This window comes from Leptopilina boulardi, unplaced genomic scaffold, assembly GCF_019393585.1.
Source record: "Leptopilina boulardi isolate dan_hultmark-lab unplaced genomic scaffold, ZJU_Lbou_2.1 LbouV2_112, whole genome shotgun sequence".
Taxonomy (NCBI): domain Eukaryota; kingdom Metazoa; phylum Arthropoda; class Insecta; order Hymenoptera; family Figitidae; genus Leptopilina; species Leptopilina boulardi.
The window spans coordinates 621,814-645,310 of NW_026137655.1; the positions used below are offsets into that span (position 1 = coordinate 621,814).

The following is a 23,497-nucleotide window of genomic DNA, read 5'->3' on the forward strand; positions in this document are numbered from 1 at the left end:
CCATCAGACCCCGGCGAAAGTCTATAACTCCTTGGAAATCTTATTTTTCTTTTCTCGACATATTCGTTCGCTCTCCACTGACCCAACTTAAAATCGCTTTGGTGAAACAGTGAAATTTTAAATATTTTATATTTGTGTCAATTTTATTTAGTGGTGACATGGTCCTGAAAAATTCGGATATTTTTTCAGTTAATGAAAAACTGAAAATGTCATGGACATTTTAAATTTTTATCATGAATAACATAAATATAAAGTTTTTAATATTAAAATTTTTAAACATTTTTTGAAATCTTGATTTTAAAAAACAAATGTATTGTAGGACATTTTTAATTTTTAATTAATACCCAATAATTTTGTTAGAATATTTGTTTTTAATTTACATAATAATAAATAAATTAATACATTTTTAAATATTCTACTAACTGGTTATAATAGTTTTGACATAATAATTACATAAATTTTAAATTTTTGAAAAATTTTAATATTATGGACATTACAATTTTATTCATGATAAAAATTAAAAATTTCAATCACTGAAAAAAAATTCAGAATTTTTCAGGATCATATCACCACTAAATAATATTGACTCAAACATAAAGCTTCACTGTTTCACCAAAGCAAGTTTAAGTTGGGTCCGAGTGGAGAGCGAACGAATATGTCGAGAAAAGAAAAATAAGATTTCCAAGGAGTTATAGACTTTCGCCGGGGTCTGATGGGGAGAGCGGCGAGGCCAGTGCCAAGCAAAGAGCCGATCTGAGCCGAACGAAGCCGAATATCCGCGCTCGGTTCTATCCCCGCCACACACGCATCTAGACTACAGGGAATAGAAATGATGACAAATGATTAAGCTTTAAAATCATTAGTTAGAATTTTCTTTTAGTAGAATTTAATTTGACACAATTCTTATTCTATGCAATGAAATTCTACACGATAAAAACTCTTCAAAATGCCTATTATATTAAATGAAAATTCAAGTAATAAAAATTCAAACAAATAAAAATTTTGTAAAGTGAATAAAATTAAAATCAAATACGTCCACCATTTTTATACGTCCTAAGGGACATATATAGATGCGAAAAAACAATAAAATTTTTGGTCCCGAATTTAGATTTAAAATGATGAATTTTTTTTCGATTTTTTTGGATTTTTTCAAATTTTTTTCAAACTTTAATGGTAAAAAAATCGGGGTTGCGGATCATGAATTTCGCCCACGAATTTTTTACATACCAAGGGACATATTAAGATGTAAAAAGAACATTGTCCCGTATTTAGAATTGAAATGATGAATTTTTTTTCGATTTTTTTCGATTTTTTCAAACTTTAGGGGTCAAAAAATCGGGGTTGCGGATCATCAAATTCGCCCACAATTTTTTTACATTCCAAGGGACATATAAAGATGCAAAAACAACAATAAAATCTTTGGTCCCGCATTTAGATTTAAATTAATGAATTTTTTTTCGATTTTTTTTAATTTTTTCAAATTTTTGTCAAACTTTAGGGGTCAAAAAATCGGGGTTGCGGATCATGAATTTCGCCCACGATTTTTTTACATACCAAGGGACATATAAAGATGTAAAAAGAACAATAAAATTTTTGGTCCCGGATTTAGGATTGAAATGATGAATTTTTTTTCGATTTTTTTGGATTTTTTCAAATTTTTTTCAAACTTTAGGGGTCAAAAAATCGGGGTTGCGGATCATCAAATTCGCCCACAATTTTTTTACATTCCAAGGGACATATAAAGATGCAAAAACAACAATAAAATCTTTGGTCCCGTATTTAGAATTGAAATGATGAATTTTTTTTCGATTTTTTTAAATTTTTTTTTAATTTTTTTCAAACTTTAGGGGTCAAAAAATCGGGGTTGCGGATCATGAATTTCGACCACGATTTTTTTACATACCAAGGGACATATTAAGATGTAAAAAGAACAATAAAATCTTTGGTCCCGTATTTAGAATTGAAATGATGAATTTTTTTTCGATTTTTTTCGATTTTTTCAAACTTTAGGGGTCAAAAAATCGGGGTTGCGGATCATCAAATTCGCCCACAATTTTTTTACATTCCAAGGGACATATAAAGATGCAAAAACAACAATAAAATCTTTGGTCCCGCATTTAGATTTAAATTAATGAATTTTTTTTCGATTTTTTTTAATTTTTTCAAATTTTTGTCAAACTTTAGGGGTCAAAAAATCGGGGTTGCGGATCATGAATTTCGCCCACGATTTTTTTACATACCAAGGGACATATAAAGATGTAAAAAGAACAATAAAATTTTTGGTCCCGGATTTAGGATTGAAATGATGAATTTTTTTTCGATTTTTTTGGATTTTTTCAAATTTTTTTCAAACTTTAGGGGTCAAAAAATCGGGGTTGCGGATCATCAAATTCGCCCACAATTTTTTTACATTCCAAGGGACATATAAAGATGCAAAAACAACAATAAAATCTTTGGTCCCGTATTTAGAATTGAAATGATGAATTTTTTTTCGATTTTTTTAAATTTTTTTTTAATTTTTTTCAAACTTTAGGGGTCAAAAAATCGGGGTTGCGGATCATGAATTTCGACCACGATTTTTTTACATACCAAGGGACATATTAAGATGTAAAAAGAACAATAAAATCTTTGGTCCCGTATTTAGAATTGAAATGATGAATTTTTTTTCGATTTTTTTCGATTTTTTCAAATTTTTTTCAAACTTTAGGGGTCAAAAAATCGGGGTTGCGGATCATGAATTTCGCCCATTATTTTTTTACATACCAAGGGACATATTAAGATGTAAAAAGAACAATAAAATCTTTGGTCCCGTATTTAGAATTGAAATGATGAATTTTTTTTCGATTTTTTTCGATTTTTTCAAATTTTTTTCAAACTTTAGGGGTCAAAAAATCGTGGTTGCGGATCATGAATTTCGCCATCAATTTTTTTATATACCAAGGGACATATAAAGATGTAAAAAGAACAATAAAATTTTTGGTCCCGTATTTAGAATTGAAATGATGAATTTTTTTTCGATTTTTTTTAATTTTTTTTAATTTTTTTCAAACTTTAGGGGTCAAAAAATCGGGGTTGCGGATCATGAATTTCGCCAACAATTTTTTTACATTCCAAGGGACATATAAAGATGCAAAAACAACAATAAAATCTTTGGTCCCGTATTTAGAATTGAAATGATGAATTTTTTTTCGATTTTTTTAAATTTTTTTTTAATTTTTTTCAAACTTTAGGGGTCAAAAAAACGGGGTTGCGGATCATGAATTTCGCCCACGATTTTTTTACATACCAAGGGACATATAAAGATGTAAAAAGAACAATAAAATTTTTGGTCCCGCATTTAGAATTGAAATGATGAATTTTTTTCTCGATTTTTTTAAATTTTTTCAAATTTTTTTCAAACTTTAGGGGTCAAAAAATCGTGGTTGCGGATCATGAATTTCGCCATCAATTTTTTTATATACCAAGGGACATATAAAGATGTAAAAAGAACAATAAAATTTTTGGTCCCGTATTTAGAATTGAAATGATGAATTTTTTTTCGATTTTTTTAAATTTTTTTTAATTTTTTTCAAACTTTAGGGGTCAAAAAATCGGGGTTGCGGATCATGAATTTCGCCAACAATTTTTTTACATTCCAAGGGACATATAAAGATGCAAAAACAACAATAAAATCTTTGGTCCCGTATTTAGAATTGAAATGATGAATTTTTTTTCGATTTTTTTAAATTTTTTTTTAATTTTTTTCAAACTTTAGGGGTCAAAAAAACGGGGTTGCGGATCATGAATTTCGCCCACGATTTTTTTACATACCAAGGGACATATAAAGATGTAAAAAGAACAATAAAATTTTTGGTCCCGCATTTAGAATTGAAATGATGAATTTTTTTCTCGATTTTTTAAAATTTTTTTAAATTTTTTTCAAACTTTAGGGGTCAAAAAATCGGGGTTGCGGATCATCAAATTCGCCCACAATTTTTTTACATTCCAAGGGACATATAAAGATGCAAAAACAACAATAAAATCTTTGGTCCCGTATTTAGAATTGAAATGATGAATTTTTTTTCGATTTTTTTCGATTTTTTCAAATTTTTTTCAAACTTTAGGGGTCAAAAAATCGTGGTTGCGGATCATGAATTTCGCCATCAATTTTTTTATATACCAAGGGACATATAAAGATGTAAAAAGAACAATAAAATTTTTGGTCCCGTATTTAGAATTGAAATGATGAATTTTTTTTCGATTTTTTTTAATTTTTTTTAATTTTTTTCAAACTTTAGGGGTCAAAAAATCGGGGTTGCGGATCATGAATTTCGCCAACAATTTTTTTACATTCCAAGGGACATATAAAGATGCAAAAACAACAATAAAATCTTTGGTCCCGTATTTAGAATTGAAATGATGAATTTTTTTTCGATTTTTTTAAATTTTTTTTTAATTTTTTTCAAACTTTAGGGGTCAAAAAAACGGGGTTGCGGATCATGAATTTCGCCCACGATTTTTTTACATACCAAGGGACATATAAAGATGTAAAAAGAACAATAAAATTTTTGGTCCCGCATTTAGAATTGAAATGATGAATTTTTTTCTCGATTTTTTTAAATTTTTTCAAATTTTTTTCAAACTTTAGGGGTCAAAAAATCGTGGTTGCGGATCATGAATTTCGCCATCAATTTTTTTATATACCAAGGGACATATAAAGATGTAAAAAGAACAATAAAATTTTTGGTCCCGTATTTAGAATTGAAATGATGAATTTTTTTTCGATTTTTTTTAATTTTTTTTAATTTTTTTCAAACTTTAGGGGTCAAAAAATCGGGGTTGCGGATCATGAATTTCGCCAACAATTTTTTTACATTCCAAGGGACATATAAAGATGCAAAAACAACAATAAAATCTTTGGTCCCGTATTTAGAATTGAAATGATGAATTTTTTTTCGATTTTTTTAAATTTTTTTTTAATTTTTTTCAAACTTTAGGGGTCAAAAAAACGGGGTTGCGGATCATGAATTTCGCCCACGATTTTTTTACATACCAAGGGACATATAAAGATGTAAAAAGAACAATAAAATTTTTGGTCCCGCATTTAGAATTGAAATGATGAATTTTTTTCTCGATTTTTTAAAATTTTTTTAAATTTTTTTCAAACTTTAGGGGTCAAAAAATCGGGGTTGCGGATCATCAAATTCGCCCACAATTTTTTTACATTCCAAGGGACATATAAAGATGCAAAAACAACAATAAAATCTTTGGTCCCGTATTTAGAATTGAAATGATGAATTTTTTTTCGATTTTTTAAAATTTTTTTTAATTTTTTTCAAACTTTAGGGGTCAAAAAATCGGGGTTGCGGATCATCAAATTCGCCCACATTTTTTTTACATTCTAAGGGACATATAAAGATGCAAAAACGACAATAAAATCTTTGGTCCCGTATTTAGAATTGAAATGATGAATTTTTTTTCGATTTTTTTGGATTTTTTCAAATTTTTTTCAAACTTTAGGGGTCAAAAAATCGGGGTTGCGGATCATGAATTTCGCCCACGATTTTTTTACATACCAAGGGACATATAAAGATGCAAAAACAACAATAAAATTTTTGGTCCCGTATTTAGAATTGAAATGATGAATTTTTTTTCGATTTTTTTGGATTTTTTCAAATTTTTTTCAAACTTTAGGGGTCAAAAAATCGGGTTTGCGGATCATCAAATTCGCCCACATTTTTTTTACATTCTAAGGGACATATAAAGATGCAAAAACGACAATAAAATCTTTGGTCCCGTATTTAGAATTGAAATGATGAATTTTTTTTCGATTTTTTTGGATTTTTTCAAATTTTTTTCAAACTTTAGGGGTCAAAAAATCGGGGTTGCGGATCATGAATTTCGCCAACAATTTTTTTACATACCAAGGGACATATAAAGATGTAAAAACAACAATAAAATTTTTGGTCCCGTATTTAGAATTGAAATGATGAATTTTTTTTCGATTTTTTTGGATTTTTTCAAATTTTTTTCAAACTTTAGGGGTCAAAAAATCGGGGTTGCGGATCATGAATTTCGCCCACGATTTTTTTACATACCAAGGGACATATAAAGATGCAAAAACAACAATAAAATTTTTGGTCCCGTATTTAGAATTGAAATGATGAATTTTTTTTCGATTTTTTTTAATTTTTTTTAATTTTTTTCAAACTTTAGGGGTCAAAAAAACGGGGTTGCGGATCATGAATTTCGCCCACGATTTTTTTACATACCAAGGGACATATAAAGATGTAAAAAGAACAATAAAATTTTTGGTCCCGCATTTAGAATTGAAATGATGAATTTTTTTCTCGATTTTTTTAAATTTTTTTTAATTTTTTTCAAACTTTAGGGGTCAAAAAATCGGGGTTGCGGATCATCAAATTCGCCCACAATTTTTTTACATTCCAAGGGACATATAAAGATGCAAAAACAACAATAAAATCTTTGGTCCCGTATTTAGAATTGAAATGATGAATTTTTTTTCGATTTTTTAAAATTTTTTTTAATTTTTTTCAAACTTTAGGGGTCAAAAAATCGGGGTTGCTGATCATGAATTTCGCCCACGATTTTTTTACATACCAAGGGACATATTAAGATGTAAAAAGAACAATAAAATCTTTGGTCCCGTATTTAGAATTGAAATGATGAATTTTTTTTCGATTTTTTTCGATTTTTTCAAACTTTAGGGGTCAAAAAATCGGGGTTGCGGATCATGAATTTCGCCCACGATTTTTTTACATACCAAGGGACATATAAAGATGCAAAAACAACAATAAAATTTTTGGTCCCGTATTTAGAATTGAAATGATGAATTTTTTTTCGATTTTTTTGGATTTTTTCAAATTTTTTTCAAACTTTAGGGGTCAAAAAATCGGGGTTGCGGATCATGAATTTCGGCAACAATTTTTTTACATACCAAGGGACATATAAAGATGTAAAAAGAACAATAAAATTTTTGGTCCCGTATTTAGAATTGAAATGATGAATTTTTTTTCGATTTTTTTGGATTTTTTCAAATTTTTTTCAAACTTTAGGGGTCAAAAAATCGGGTTTGCGGATCATCAAATTCGCCCACATTTTTTTTACATTCTAAGGGACATATAAAGATGCAAAAACGACAATAAAATCTTTGGTCCCGTATTTAGAATTGAAATGATGAATTTTTTTTCGATTTTTTTGGATTTTTTCAAATTTTTTTCAAACTTTAGGGGTCAAAAAATCGGGGTTGCGGATCATGAATTTCGCCCACGATTTTTTTACATACCAAGGGACATATAAAGATGCAAAAACAACAATAAAATTTTTGGTCCCGTATTTAGAATTGAAATGATGAATTTTTTTTCGATTTTTTTTAATTTTTTTTAATTTTTTTCAAACTTTAGGGGTCAAAAAAACGGGGTTGCGGATCATGAATTTCGCCCACGATTTTTTTACATACCAAGGGACATATAAAGATGTAAAAAGAACAATAAAATTTTTGGTCCCGCATTTAGAATTGAAATGATGAATTTTTTTCTCGATTTTTTTAAATTTTTTTTAATTTTTTTCAAACTTTAGGGGTCAAAAAATCGGGGTTGCGGATCATCAAATTCGCCCACAATTTTTTTACATTCCAAGGGACATATAAAGATGCAAAAACAACAATAAAATCTTTGGTCCCGTATTTAGAATTGAAATGATGAATTTTTTTTCGATTTTTTAAAATTTTTTTTAATTTTTTTCAAACTTTAGGGGTCAAAAAATAGGGGTTGCGGATCATGAATTTCGCCCACGATTTTTTTACATACCAAGGGACATATTAAGATGTAAAAAGAACAATAAAATCTTTGGTCCCGTATTTAGAATTGAAATGATGAATTTTTTTTCGATTTTTTTCGATTTTTTCAAACTTTAGGGGTCAAAAAATCGGGGTTGCGGATCATGAATTTCGCCCACGATTTTTTTACATACCAAGGGACATATAAAGATGCAAAAACAACAATAAAATTTTTGGTCCCGTATTTAGAATTGAAATGATGAATTTTTTTTCGATTTTTTTGGATTTTTTCAAATTTTTTTCAAACTTTAGGGGTCAAAAAATCGGGTTTGCGGATCATCAAATTCGCCCACATTTTTTTTACATTCTAAGGGACATATAAAGATGCAAAAACGACAATAAAATCTTTGGTCCCGTATTTAGAATTGAAATGATGAATTTTTTTTCGATTTTTTTGGATTTTTTCAAATTTTTTTCAAACTTTAGGGGTCAAAAAATCGGGGTTGCGGATCATGAATTTCGCCCACGATTTTTTTACATACCAAGGGACATATAAAGATGCAAAAACAACAATAAAATTTTTGGTCCCGTATTTAGAATTGAAATGATGAATTTTTTTTCGATTTTTTTGGATTTTTTCAAATTTTTTTCAAACTTTAGGGGTCAAAAAATCGGGTTTGCGGATCATCAAATTCGCCCACATTTTTTTTACATTCTAAGGGACATATAAAGATGCAAAAACGACAATAAAATCTTTGGTCCCGTATTTAGAATTGAAATGATGAATTTTTTTTCGATTTTTTTGGATTTTTTCAAATTTTTTTCAAACTTTAGGGGTCAAAAAATCGGGGTTGCGGATCATGAATTTCGCCAACAATTTTTTTACATACCAAGGGACATATAAAGATGTAAAAACAACAATAAAATTTTTGGTCCCGTATTTAGAATTGAAATGATGAATTTTTTTTCGATTTTTTTGGATTTTTTCAAATTTTTTTCAAACTTTAGGGGTCAAAAAATCGGGGTTGCGGATCATGAATTTCGCCCACGATTTTTTTACATACCAAGGGACATATAAAGATGCAAAAACAACAATAAAATTTTTGGTCCCGTATTTAGAATTGAAATGATGAATTTTTTTTCGATTTTTTTGGATTTTTTCAAATTTTTTTCAAACTTTAGGGGTCAAAAAATCGGGGTTGCGGATCATGAATTTCGGCAACAATTTTTTTACATACCAAGGGACAAATAAAGATGTAAAAAGAACAATAAAATTTTTGGTCCCGTATTTAGAATTGAAATGATGAATTTTTTTTCGATTTTTTTTCGATTTTTTTGGATTTTTTCAAACTTTAGGGGTCAAAAAATCGGGGTTGCGGATCATCAAATTCGCCCACAATTTTTTCACATTCCAAGGGACATATAAAGATGCAAAAACAACAATAAAATCTTTGGTCCCGCATTTAGATTTAAATTAATGAATTTTTTTCTATTTTTTTTCAATTTTTTCAAATTTTAGGGGGTGTTTGGGGTGTAATTTGTGTAATTTTTTTTTCTAAACTGTATTTTTGGTTGTTTTTCATTAGTTTGTACCTATTTTAAGGAGTTTTATGTAATTATTAAAAAAAAATTTTTCGTTTAAGATAAACGTTGCGTACTTCAGGGAGGTATTAGAGTCGCTAAATCCTCGCGCGTAAAAGTTTCTTTCACCAAGGAAGTTTTAAAATAACTCAGCCGTCTTTTTTTCACGTTGCAACTATGTAATATACATTTCTGCAAACCACCTGCGCGCATATTGTTCGTCGAAAAGAAGAAGAATTAAGAAATTATTTTTGTTTTTCCGATAAAAATCAAATATTCGAAAAAAAACGTGACGAAAAACTATATTTTAGTATTCAAATTCTTTTTTTTTTAGTGATGTCATTTGTTTGTAAAAAAAAAAAGTTATCCCATAAAACATAAATACGTTCACATTTTTTTTTCGAAACAGTTTTTTAGAAACATAAAAATGTTAATTAACATTTGGAATATTAATTAAAAATTCCAAAATGTTCTCTTAAAAATATAAGTAACCATAATCTGTATTTAATTAATTATTGATTTTATATAATATCGAAGAAATTAATTTTTTGCTTTAAATTGAAGTTTTTTTTTTTTTTAGAAAATGTTACCATCTTTATAAATATTTATAATGTTTATATAAATTTATAAATAAATGAAATTATATTGTTGGTAAATTTTTTTAAATTTACACAATTTTTCATTTAATAGAATTCTGATTTAACCGAATTTTAATTTAGCACAAAAGTTCATCGAACAGAATTTTAAGTCATTCGATGTTTTATAAATTTCAGTATTTACAATCTTTAATTACCAGAATTTTTGCTTGTACAAATTGTTATTTGATGGAAATTGTTAAAACGCCAAATTGTCCGAAATTGCAAATTGTCGAACAAACAATAGACAAAAAGATTTCGACGCAATTTTAAACATTTATCAATTACCAATTTTATAAATAATAATTCCTACAGCTAAAAAATTGGTTCAAATAATGATTCGGTGAATTGGCATTCATGATACTAAAAATTCGAATCACTTTTAGAATGCAGAATTAAATTCTGTTGAATAATAATTTTTCTAAATTAAAATTCAATTAAATTAGAATTCTTAAATAAAAAGTTTGATAAAGAAAAATTCTGTGAAATGAAAAATTTTGCCAAAATAAAAATTCGGTACCTAAAAATTTCATTAAGTAAAAATTCGTTAAATAAAATTCCATTAAATGTTAATTTGAAAAATAAAAATTCGTCAAAAAAATTATGATTTTGATATTATTTAAAATAAAAATTCTAATTATTTTTTTATGGAAAAAACATGCGCCCTATTTGAACCTTCAGAATTTAAAAAAAAATTAGCAATAAAATTTTTTTAATGAAAAATAAAAAAAGTGCATTAATATTTAATAAATTATTAATTTTTTTTTGAATACAAAAATTTATAATCAAATTTAAAGTTAAAAAAGTAGTAAAAAATTTTTTTCATTCATTTTTGAACGTTTAGAATTTCAGGCACATCATTTTTTTTTTTGAATTCGCGAATTGTAAAAAACTTGCGCGATGCGTCTTTTCTTAATTTAAAAAGTAGAAGAAATATGTTCTGGCATATTTTATATATAAATCCTCAAAACTTCAGTCGAGTTTTTTTTTCTTTTTTTGTATAAAAGATTTTGCGGAATTTGAGATGACACTTTTATGCAGTTTTATCGAAAGTGGATATATATATATATATATATATATAAATATTTCCTTTTTCGTATATGAATATAAAAAATTTATATAGGGCAGAGAAAAATTTTAAATATTAAAATTCAAAGTGTGTATAAGATTTAGCACAAATTACACGAATGTTAGAAAAAAATATAAAATATAGAAAAAGAAAATTGTAAAGTGAAATGAAAATAATAAATAATAAAATAACAATTAGAAAATATTTGTTTTAAAAAGTACAAAAAGAAAAGTTTTTTCATTTGAATTTACACTGTACGAACATGTGTTGTAAGACTTTGAAATGAGAATCCCAAGCGATCAGATAACTTTTTCTTTTTTTCACAGGAAATGACATTTCTTCCTTTTGAAAAAGACATTATGAAAAATAATATTGTCGACATGAATATTTTTTTTTAGTTAATAGAAAATAAAGAAAAAAGTTATTTAATTTAAAATTTATATGTTTCAATGAACTTTATTATAATTCGACTCTTTCTTTTTTGCTTATAAAAAAAAGCTATAGACTAAATAGCAATATAGCCCCTGGGGTGAATGCTTTGAAGTATCCTGTTCCCAAATTATTTACAAGCAGTGAACCGCGGGATTCGATTACACTTTATAAGCAAAAGAAATCGAAAAGTTTGTTTTACTTAAGCTAAATTTTATTGAGGTGCTAAATTATCATTTAAGAAACTGATGTTTATTTAAAAAAAAAAGAATTTTTTGTTACGTAATTTTTTTTTCTAATCATATATTTATAAATTTTAAATTTAAGAATTACTCAATTGACGTCAAGTTTATTTTATCGAATTTTGTTATTATAGTGGTTACCAATTCACTTCTGCTAATATTTACCGTTCCTTGCCAATTGGATTTAAGTAAGAACAAAAAAAAAGCATGGTACAGTGTATTTATAAAAAAAGGAAAAAAAAATTCACATTTTCATCAAATAGCATTATTATATATATTTTTTTTTATATATATGCTTTATATATTAACTCAGGTTATGTGTATATTGACATTTTCAATTTATAGAAGCAAGTCTCGCGTGTAATAAACTTTACTGAAATGCAATGATCTGGTGATATTGACGTCGATTTCCGGAGGTGATGTTTGATCGGGAATTATTCAGGTCAATTCCTCATATTTTTAACTAAAACGTGTTTGCATGTGGACATCTGGTTTATCTAACTCTTAATCAAGCCTGAAAAAGCAAATTTTAATATAATCAAAAATCATTTTTAAATTCTAAAAAAAAAAAAAATATTTTATAATTTTTGATTAACAATAATTCTGTCATTGTACATTTATATACAATGATGTATTTACCTCTTTACCTGTTGATGCGAAACGTAAGCAAAAATTGAATGACATAATACGGAAACTAGAGAAGCTTACTCATTCCCCTTATGTGTAAACCGATAAGATTTTTTTTTTTTTAAAGTCACATGTACTTTTTGAGTTCATATATAAGTACCTCTCAAGATAACGATATACTTATCTTTCAAAAATAATATTTTCTATCGAAAAGAAACTTTTTTTGAATTAAATTATTACTGCATCAGAAATTTTTTATGTGAACCAAATTTGAGTTAAATATTATATTTGTCTCAGCCAATTTATTTCTAAATAAAAATTTTATTTGTGATAAATAAAATTTTTAAATCATAAATAAAATTTATTTAGCACAAATAAATATTGCAACTAATAAATTTCTATTTCTGTGACAAATATTTTCTCTGAGTATAATAATTTTTTTTTTATATATAAATTGTATAAATTAATTATAAATTGTTTATTTACAATATTTTACTATAAAATTAAAAAACCTTTGTCTCGATTAATCAAAGATCGAAGTCAAATGAAAGGTATAATTAAGAAAAAAGCATCTGCAGACGACTGGGAAATGTTTTATCGAGTGGAATGCAATAATGGAACTCACAATATCCGTGAGAACCATACCTCATTGGATTTCAGGGATTACTTCTTGCATCACTCACAAAAAAAAAAATTTAATCGAAAAAAAAATATCCTCACTTATTTTGTTTTTTTTTTCCTTTATATAAAAATTTTTAAAAAATATTCACCACCCCCAAAGAAAATATATATTTGTCTCATAGGCAAATATTTATTTGTTTCAAATAAATTTTATTTGATAAAAATTTCATTTGAGTTAAATAAAAATTTTATTTACACTAAATAAAATTTTATTTGTGCTAAATAATTTTTTTTTTTTTCGTTTAAAATTAAAACAAATTAAATTCTGAGACAAATTTTTATTTGCTTCAATGTCAATAAAATATTTCTCTGGATGCATATAGTTTGAAATTTATAATTTGAAAAATTACTGCTTTCTTTCTTTTCATTTTTTTTATGTCGTATATTGAATTTTTCAATTCTGCAATATTGTATTGAACACAATTTTTTTTTTTTTTATAATCTTGAACGAAAAATGTTGGAACAAATTTATCCCTATTAAAAATGATTGAACTCTTTTAAGCAAATTTCTCACACACACACATTATAATATACGTGACTCTATTCATAAACAATTCGGTCATCTTAAAAAATAAAATACAAACGGAAGCAAAGTAATGATGAGGAAAAAACATCGCTTGGGATTTAATTAAATTCCTAGAATCGCGCTATATAGTAACAAGAGAGCTTGCGAGTCATTAAGTGCAAGAACTTTAAGGATGATTATTCAGCATTACGTCTATCGATGTCTCAAAGATCTTCCGAAAGGAAGAACACTTGCGCAATTATTTACAATAACAAAATAGTTCCTTTTTTTATGAGTAAAAGAAGAAAAAACGTAACTTTTATTATATAAATTAATTATTTAATTTTTCTTTTGTTACAGGTAAAGTTTTTTTGTAGATGTAGACCAAAATAATTTTTGGAGCTGAATAAGGGAAAATATTCAACAGAAAATTACATCTTGGGTAAGTAACAAATTTTTTTTTTTTTTTATCAATAGAAGAGAAAAAACGAAATTTTAATTATAAATTAAATTATTATTAAATTAATTTTTCTTCTGCTACAGGTAAAGTTTTTTGTGAATTTTTTGAAAGAAATACTGAGATGATTGCGCTCGACCAACATAATTTTTGGAGCTGAATAAGGGAAAATATTCACCAGAAAATTACATCTTGGGTAAGTTTCAAATTCTTTTTTTTTATCAATAGAAGAGAAAAAACGAAATTTTAATTATAAACGATTTTTTTTATAAATTAATTATTATTAATTTAATTTTTCTTTTATGTTTCAGGTTAGGTTTTTTTTTGTGGATTTTTTAAAGAAATACTGAGATTATTGCGCTCGACAAAAATAATCCAACATTTTTGGAGCTGAATGAGGGAAAAAATATTCACCAGAAAATGACATCTTGGTAAATTCAAAATTCTTTTTTTTTATCAATACAAAAAAAACAAATTTTTATTATAAATTAAATTATTATTAAATCAATTATTTTTTTATGTTTCAGATAAAGTTTTTCGTGAATTTTTTTTAAAAGAAATACTGAGACGATTGCGCTCGACAAAAATAAATTTTGGAGCTGAATGAGAGAAAATATTCATCAGAAAATGATAACTTGGGTAAATTTCAAATTCTTTATTTTTTAATGATTAAAAGAAAAAAAAAACGAAATTTTAATTATAAATTAAATTATTATTAAATTAATTTTTCTCCTATGTTTCAGGTAAAGTTATTCGTGAATTTTTTTTAAAGAAATACTGAGGTGATTGCGCTTGACAAGAATAATTCAACATTTTGGTGCTGAGGGAAAATAATGACATCTTGGGTAAGTACCTAAAACAATTAATATTTATTTTCATGATGATTTCTCGAAAAAGGGACAAAAAATATCAAAAATGTTCCCGAAAGTTTAATTAATTATCTTATATTAAAAAAAAGTATTTCACGTCCTACTATTTGATAAATTAGAAAATTAATTCTATTAATCTTTTTATTGGATTAATATGGAAAAATAATGAATGTACTATAATTGCATATATAATTTAAATATATATGCATTATAATGTACAGTAGAGAAAGAATTAACTCTTCAAAGCCGTCAGATTTTAACAGGTGCGCTTAAAATAATGACATTGTAATAGTCACAATTAATCTTCACTCGGATATAACTTGGAGTGCGCTTAATTATAGACCATCATCTCGTGTGTGATCGCGCACATGAATGGCGACCTTGCATCTTGAGAATAGCTAGTGATATATCGACAAATGTATCTGTCGGTAACATTAAATGATTTAAACCACATGTGTCAATTAAGATAGAATAAAAGTCATTTTAAATAACCCTTTTAGATTTCATGCGTGATTTTTCATTATACACTAATACACATGTGACGTATCCTTGAACTGGATCGACTAAACTATTCTTCATACCTCACTTGATACACACGCATTAAATGTCCGGAAATAAAATAATTGCGCTTATGGCAAAATAGATTATAAATAATAAAATATACATCACAAAAACATCAGAAAGTTAAATGTTTGATTAATTAAACGTTTTTTTTTTAAGAACTATATGTCAACAATATTCTTACGAAAGTGAACTTTGATTTATTATGTTTTAATCAATTATTTATTACAATAGTGTGTGTGTTTCTGTCGCACAAACAACAATTTTTTAACTTCGAAGTTATTTTTTTTTTTTTAAATTAATTATTACTAATTTTTTTCTATTTTATTTTTTTATATTTTATTTAAAGAAATAATTATTATATTGACAATAATTAGAAATATGAGATATACTATATATTTGAGAAAAAAGTACTACTATTATTTTCTTTTACATCGAGCGAAATGAGATACTTATATAGAATTTAATTATGCACAATTACATAAAGATACATTCCAGATAAATTCAGAATGACCGGATGTTTATGAGGTGGAAAGCAATAAAAAGGATTGGAATTTTGAATTTTTTGCTAAAAAGAAGTAGATTTGGATTCTCAGTTTATTATTTAAAAAATTGGAGAGGAATTTAAATTCTCATCGTACGAGTGAGAAATAAATGTAAATTTAAAAGAATGTTAAAAGGTCCTGTATTATATGTATATATACCTATAGTATATATATATACATATATACAGGAGGAAAAACTAGAGTCTCTAATTAGAAAAGGGTCTCTCATTAGTCTCGCATATCCTACAAACGCAAAACCACGAACTAAAATAAAGTGTGCACATTTTAAAATGAAAAGCTTCTGACGGCGAAAAAATTTATTTATATGCATTTAAATAATAAAATCGATAATAATTTAAAAATAAAATAGAAAATACATATTATATATTCTTGAGATTAAGAATTCCGTATATAAAAATATTCAACTTTTTTTTAAAAAAATTAAATTTCTCATAAACATTTTCTATATAAAAATATTATTCTTATTAAGCGATGATTCATCTCTTAAAAAAATTAATCTGGAGATTAAAAGGATTTAAATTTAATTTAAATGATCACGGTTTTTTTTTTATTTATTTATTGGGATTAAATTCAGTTAATATATAGACTTTTTTTTCTTAGTGTATTTTTCTTGAACCTCGTGTGAGTCTTATTTTTTGTAGAAATTAAAGATAAATGACTTAGTGGACGAAAATTTGTATAATACAATTTTATTAAATTTTTTAGAATTTATTATTATTATAAATAATAATGACTAACTCGAGTTATTCTTATTATTGCAAATAATAATAAATTCTAATAAATAGAATAAAATTATACTGTGCGAATATTATTTAAACATTTTTAAATTATTAAATTAAAAATTTGTTTTATTAATTAGTTTTTAGTTTATTTTATATGAAAAATTTGTAAAATACAAAAAATATTAGTTTGAAATTAAATGGCGAATAATTGTCGTGTAAATTGTTTGTTAATTAAATTTTTAATTACAAATAATAAATAATGTAAAAAATTAACTAAATTTTAAAAAATATTTTAATTGAAAATTATAAAATAAATTTAAAATTCTTTTTTAGTTTATATTATATATTGGCAAAATTTATTGAAATATTTATCATTGAAAAAAAATGTAATATAGAATAAAAAGAGATTTTCAAGCATCGCGGGTCAATTTTTATATTTATAACAGAAAATATTAGTTTGAAAATAAATGTCGAATAATTGTTAAATAAAAAAAAAAATAACTTAAAAAAAATTTACTAATCAAAATTAAAAAAATATTTTAATTGCCTTATAAAATAAAATTTTTTTAAATAAGTAAATTATTTTGTAGTTTATTTGGATTTAAAAATAATTATTTAAATATTTATTTAATCGTTAATTAAAAATAATAAATAACTTAAAAAAAAATAACTAACCAAATTTAAAGAATATTTTTAATGAAAATTATAAAATAAATTTTTAATTATTTTTCAGTTTATTTTATAAATTACAAAAAATTATTAGAAATATTTATTATTTAAAAAAAAAATATTTTCAAGTTTCGCTTTGTGAATTTTTTCCTTTTATGACATAAAACATTAGTTTAAAAGTAAATCGCGAAAGTCAAAGACAGAAACAAACAGACAAATAGAATCTCATTCCCTTTACGTTTCTCTCTCTTTTTCTCTGCGTCTGACAATTCGAACTTCACAAGTATAACGATGAGAGGTTAAGAAATGAACACTATAGTCATTAAGTTAGGTGGGTGTAAGGGGGGATATTGAGTAGGGGGTGAAGTGCATGAGGAGGGAGCTCTTACTTGGATCGTCGGAACGATGAACGAACGCAAGCGAACACGGTTTATAAATCGCGAGTATGTCCGTCTGCAATGATGCAGTGACACTTTTAAACCGGTACGTTCAAACAATCGGCAGCTATTTCTTCGTGTGACAAATATCATCAGTGACAATACATCAGAAATTCGATATTAAAAAAAAAAAATCCTTGAATAGATATTGCTCCATTATATAATTATCGCGGGTATGAACGAGAATTTTGTCAAAGAAAAAAAAATTTATAATTTTTTTTTGAAACATAAAAAAAGAAAAAATATTTTTAACACAAAAAAAGAAAAAATATTTTTAACATAAAAAAAGAAAAAAAAAATTTATAACATAAAAAAAGAAAAAATATTTTTAACGTAAAAAAATATTTTTTGAAAAATAAAGAATTTTGGAAAAAAATATTGTCTCTTTTCAAAATTTGGAAAAAATAAATTTTTGCAGGGTATTTTTAATTTATAAGGTTTAAAAAAAAGTGGTTTTGATATCTGTATATACCTGGAGAGTAAATTTGTTTAGTTTAGTTAGTAGTAACAGTTGGTTATGGTAAGACAGATATGAATATCTTGAATTTTAATTACTGTTCTCGAAGCAACAAGAAATTGTAATCATAAATAAAAAAAATTGAAATTTAATTTAGTATTTTGATAAATTTTTTAAATATTATTAAAAAAAAAGGTGGCAAAAATTACACTTTCAGTGATGAAAATGTAATATGCCAAAATTCAATTTCGATATAAGAAATTTTATACCATTGATCACTTATCAATTTCTTTAATTTTTTTACTTGAATTTATTTTTCAATATTATATTTTCTAAAATTTGTTAAAATTATAATTTTTTAAACTTCTATTTTATTTTTAACATGTTTAAAAATTTTAATAATATCAAAACCACTCCCCTAGTAAAAATTTGTCTAAAAAAAATTGTCTACAAAAATTATTATTTTCTTATTTATTTTTAAAAATATTTTTTACTTTTTATTTTAATTATAATTATTTATAAATTTTTATTATATTCTATATTTTTTATTTTATATAATAGAAAAATATCTTTTTATCATATAAAAATAAATAAATATAAAGTAATAAAAAATAGAATTAAAAATTTAAAACAATATAAAATAATATAATTTTACAATATTTGTTTTATTAAACATAATAAAATAAAATAAAAAAAATTGTATTAGTTATAGAATTTCGGTAAATCGCAACAAATGGTGATAAAAAAAAATTAAAAGGAGAGATGGCATAAGAGATTACATATGGTCCATTACGGAAGATCGCACCTCGTGCTCGTGTGTGAATCGCGTGTGAAGTCACTATTCACGTGTTACGGATGAACCTTAAAAGAATTATCGTCAGTTGTTGACTGTCATTCCATTTGGTCTACGACTTCGAGTAAGTTGACCTTATTTGACCTTTTACCTTGATCCTGTCCTCTTAACCCCCTTATAAGTGAATTTACATATTTTCCTATTGTTCTAACACTCCTATTTTATTATTAAAGGATCTTTGCAAAAGTCTTCCGCATCTTTTATGATGAATTGATCGTCTCGATCAAATATAGCACTCTGGGCGGACGTTTTAAAGCCAGTCAGAAAAAAAAAATTAAAATTTAGAAATTTTTTCATTTTCCATAAATTGAGAAAATAAATTTTTTCTTATAAATAAAGAGGGTATTTTTTTTTAGTTAAAATAGACTCGATTACAGAAAAATTACCTATATCGCATACCTCGGATTGTACTATTTTTTCTGACTTTTTTTTTCAAAAATACGACTTTTTTCGACTTATTTGAATAAGATGCGATTTTTTCGACTTTTTTTAAAATTTTTTACAAAATTTTTAAACAAAATACTTTTTTTTTTTAATATATAATGCAGATCTTCTTTATTTCGATAATTTAACAAAATTTTTAACTATAAATTTTCTCTAAATTAATTATTTTTAATAATTTTAATGAAATTTTTAATTCTTCATAAATTCAATTATCTTAAATTATTTTTCAATTAAAAATTTTATGAAATTCAACAGTTTAATAAATAAGTTAAAATAAGTTTAAATAAGTTTAAATTATAACTCTTTCGAAATTCAATTATTTTTAATGATTTTTATAATATATTCTTCGAAAATTCAATTATCTGAAAGAATTTTTCAATTAAAAAATTTTAAATTTCAATTTTTGTCTTTAATTTTTAATAAATTCTTCAACAACAAAAATTACGAAAAAATTTAAATTCAAAATCACTTGAAGTCAATTATTTTCAAAAATTTCAATTTAAAACCTTCTATAATTTAATTATTTCAAAAAATTTCAACTGTAACTCATCAAAAGTTTAATGATTTTAAATGATTTTTATAATATTTTTCAAAAATTCAATTTATTGAAAGAATTTTTCAATTAAAAAATTTTGAAATTGAATTTTTCTCTATAAATTCTAATAAATTTTTTATTATTAAAAATTTCAATTAAAAATCATTTAAAGTTTAATTAATTTCAAAAACTTCAATTTAAAACCTTCTAAATTTTAATTATTTCTAAAAATATTAACTGTAACTCTTCAAAAATTCAATTAGGTATCTGAAAGCATTTTTCAATTAAAACATTTTGAAATTCAATTTTTGTCTGTAATTTCTAATAAATTTTTTATCAACAGAAATTACCAAAAATTTCAATTAAAAATAACTTGAATTTCAATTAATTACAAAAATCTGAATTTTATATCTTGGAAAATTTAATTACTTTTAAAAAATGTCATCTAAATTTATTTGATAAATTATTTTCAATTCTGTAAAATTTAATTATTATTGTCTGAAATTATACAAATTTTTTTTAAATTTATAATTATTTCTAAAAATTTCAACTATAACTCTTCCAAAGTTCAATTATTTTTAATAATTTTAAAATGTTTAAAATATTCAATTATTTTTAGTAATTTTAATATTTCTTTAAAAATTCAATTATTTTTAATAATATTAATATTTCTTTAAAAATTCAATTATTTAAAATAACTTTCAAATAAAAACTGTAAAATTGAACTGTTAGAATTTTTTTTAAAAATTTGTCCTACTTAATTAAAATTTAAAAAATTTACGTCTTCGATTCAGAAATATTCGAATTATTCTTATTAAGGAATTAATAAAATTCATTTAATATCTAATAATATTAGTTATTTAAAATAAAATACTTATTAAATTAAATACTATTATACAATTAAATTAAATTTAATTAAAATAAAAAAATCGACTTTTTCGACTATTATTAAAAATGTAATTCGACTAAAACGACTTATTTTGAGCCTTAAAGTCGACATTATTGATAAAATAAATTAAATAGAACATTTGCTTAAAAGATGTTTTTTCTGTCAGTTCAATTTTTTTTTTAAATTTATTTTTTTTCTGATTAAAGTTATTTAAAAAAAAGTCGCATTTACTTTATTGCATTTCAAACAAATAGATTCAGAAATTTTTGACGTTAACAAATAGAAATCAATAATTGGAAAAAAAATGGAATTTTTTTTTTTCGTAATAGAAACTAAAATATTATATAACTATGTTCTAGTTCCTGTACTATAATCACCTAATCATCAATACCCTAGAAACTTTGATAAAATTAATTTATCATAATCTTATTAACTTTGTGAGAAAATAAAAAAAAAAAAAAGTTGATAATACGGTATCGCGTGTCCTATATGATTAATTATCAACTATTCCTATATATCCTGCCACCTGTAATTTACAAGTCTCATTTTCTTTGGAGCTATAATATTTAATTAATAACCTCTCTGCGTCTTATATCCGGTTTTCAATCCCCCTACTGTGATAATGATCTGACGTTTAGTCTCTTAGATTGACAATCTAATCTAATATTAACAACTTATCGCAGTTTTGTAAAGTTATACCTCAGTTATTAAGAGTGTAACTATATATAAATAAGAGATGAATTCTTCTTGACCTGTCGTTGAAAGTCAAGGATCTCTTCTTTTTTTTTTTTCTTGCTCATTTCCTTTTTATTATACATGGAGAGATACTCAATGTTGATATCACAGTATATATAGATTTTAGTGTCGAATATCGCGCGCGATACCTCATTAGCCATGAGGGTCATTACACGAATCGATGATTCGAGTAACACGCGATCATAAATTACATTGTCACAGTAATGTCCCTTGTGAAGCACTTGAACGTGCAATTGAACGATGTATGTGTCCGCAAAGGACGCATTTATTATATCTGCTTTTAGGCAAAAAAAAAAAAAAATATTCACGAAAAACACAATATTTATATGATTAATGTTTCTTTGTTTTATTTTTTAAAAAATTCAGATATTTTGACACTAAATTTAATAAAATGAATTAATTTTCAGAATGAGAATATTTTTAAAATTAATTTACATCCAGAGAAAAGATAAATTTGTCACCGAGACAAATATTTACTTGCAAATAAATATTTATTTATTTCAAATAAATTTTATTTGATTTAAATAAAAAAATTTTATTTATACCAAATAAATGGGCTGATTGGTTCTGAGACAAATATACGTTTATTTAAACTCAAATATGTAGTTCTAATAAAAAATTTCTCTGGATGTAGTAACTAATTAATTATTATTTTTTAAATTAATTAGGTTCACTGAAAAAAATGTATTTGATTCTAATAACTGATTACTTGACTATTATCATATAAATATTTATACTTGAATTCTTGAATCAAATAAAAAATACAGTGAAAAAAAATTATTTGATTGAAATATTCGGTTACTTGACTATTATTAAATAAATATTTTCTTGAACCAAATAATGCATTTTTCTGAGTGTATTACTAAAATAATAATTAATAAAATGAAATCTAATTTTTTCTTGTTGAATGGCATTTCTAAAAGAATTAACTAAAAATTAAGAATTGGAAAAAGTCCTTCTTTTGCAATATTACCCAAATAATTTTTATTTAAATTAAATAAATTATATTTGAAACAATAATTTCTATATTTAAAATCATGATTTAAATCACAATTTAAATCGAAGGATTATTTATAGATTTAAATCGTGATTTACATAAAAAAAAAACATTAAAATGTTTCTGTTTTTTTTTAAATTGTATATTAAATATATATTTTCCTCATTTAATTTTATATATTCTAAAATTCAAAATTTGTCTTTTAAATTATTTGGCGAATATTCAACTGACATTTTATTTATTTTTATTTGCCTTTTGGAAAATATATAACCTTTTAAAAACAAGACTTTTTAAAATATTTGTTTAAAAATTTTTATATTACATCAAAATTATTATAATTAGTTAAAATAAAATTTAAAAACGTATAATATACGTTTTTAAATATTTAAATTAGAAATGAAATAAAGTTGCAAAAATCGAAACATTTAAGAAAAATTTCTTTTTTTGATAATTTTAGTTGAAAATTTTTATATCAGTTCTAATATTTTCTAAAAAAAAAGGCACTACTTAGTAATTCAAACTTTTTAAAGTGTAATATTACAAAATTATTGACATTTTGGAAATCAACAATTTTGAAAAGCATAAATTGTTGGAAAATTTTAGTTTTTAAATCAAAAATGTTATTTTCTTTGATAAAAAAAAAATATGCATATTTCTTTAATGATCTTGTTATTAAATTTATCGTTTAAATATTTGTAAAGAAAATAATTTAGAAATTAATTTTTGAAAAATATGAAGT

General features: G+C 24.3%; 2 protein-coding genes and 1 long non-coding RNA gene across 7 annotated transcripts in view; 2 read left to right on the top strand and 1 right to left on the bottom strand.

Moving 5' to 3' along the window:
• Window positions 1–14,949, top strand: part of LOC127281835 (uncharacterized) — a 35,719-nt gene extending 20,770 nt beyond the window's left edge. Inside the window, exons 2-6 of the long non-coding RNA XR_007843099.1 lie at window positions 13,907–13,988; window positions 14,090–14,199; window positions 14,315–14,434; window positions 14,531–14,642; window positions 14,747–14,949. This is a non-coding gene — a long non-coding RNA (uncharacterized LOC127281835). The remainder of the gene's footprint in view (window positions 1–13,906; window positions 13,989–14,089; window positions 14,200–14,314; window positions 14,435–14,530; window positions 14,643–14,746) is intronic.
• The window catches only part of LOC127281831 (uncharacterized), an 87,482-nt gene that overhangs the window by 15,859 nt on the left and 48,126 nt on the right, over window positions 1–23,497 (bottom strand). The window lies entirely within an intron of this gene.
• The window catches only part of LOC127281807 (trichohyalin-like), a 44,751-nt gene continuing 39,005 nt past the window's right edge, over window positions 17,752–23,497 (top strand). For 2 of the 5 annotated variants that reach the window (XM_051305722.1, XM_051305758.1), the window contains exons 1-2: window positions 17,790–18,000; window positions 18,991–19,201. The gene's annotated coding sequence lies outside the window, so the exon portion shown is untranslated. Of the gene's footprint in view, window positions 18,001–18,990; window positions 19,202–23,497 lie in introns of all 5 variants that reach the window. The other 3 variants (XM_051305731.1, XM_051305749.1, XM_051305741.1) reach the window with 3 other exon arrangements.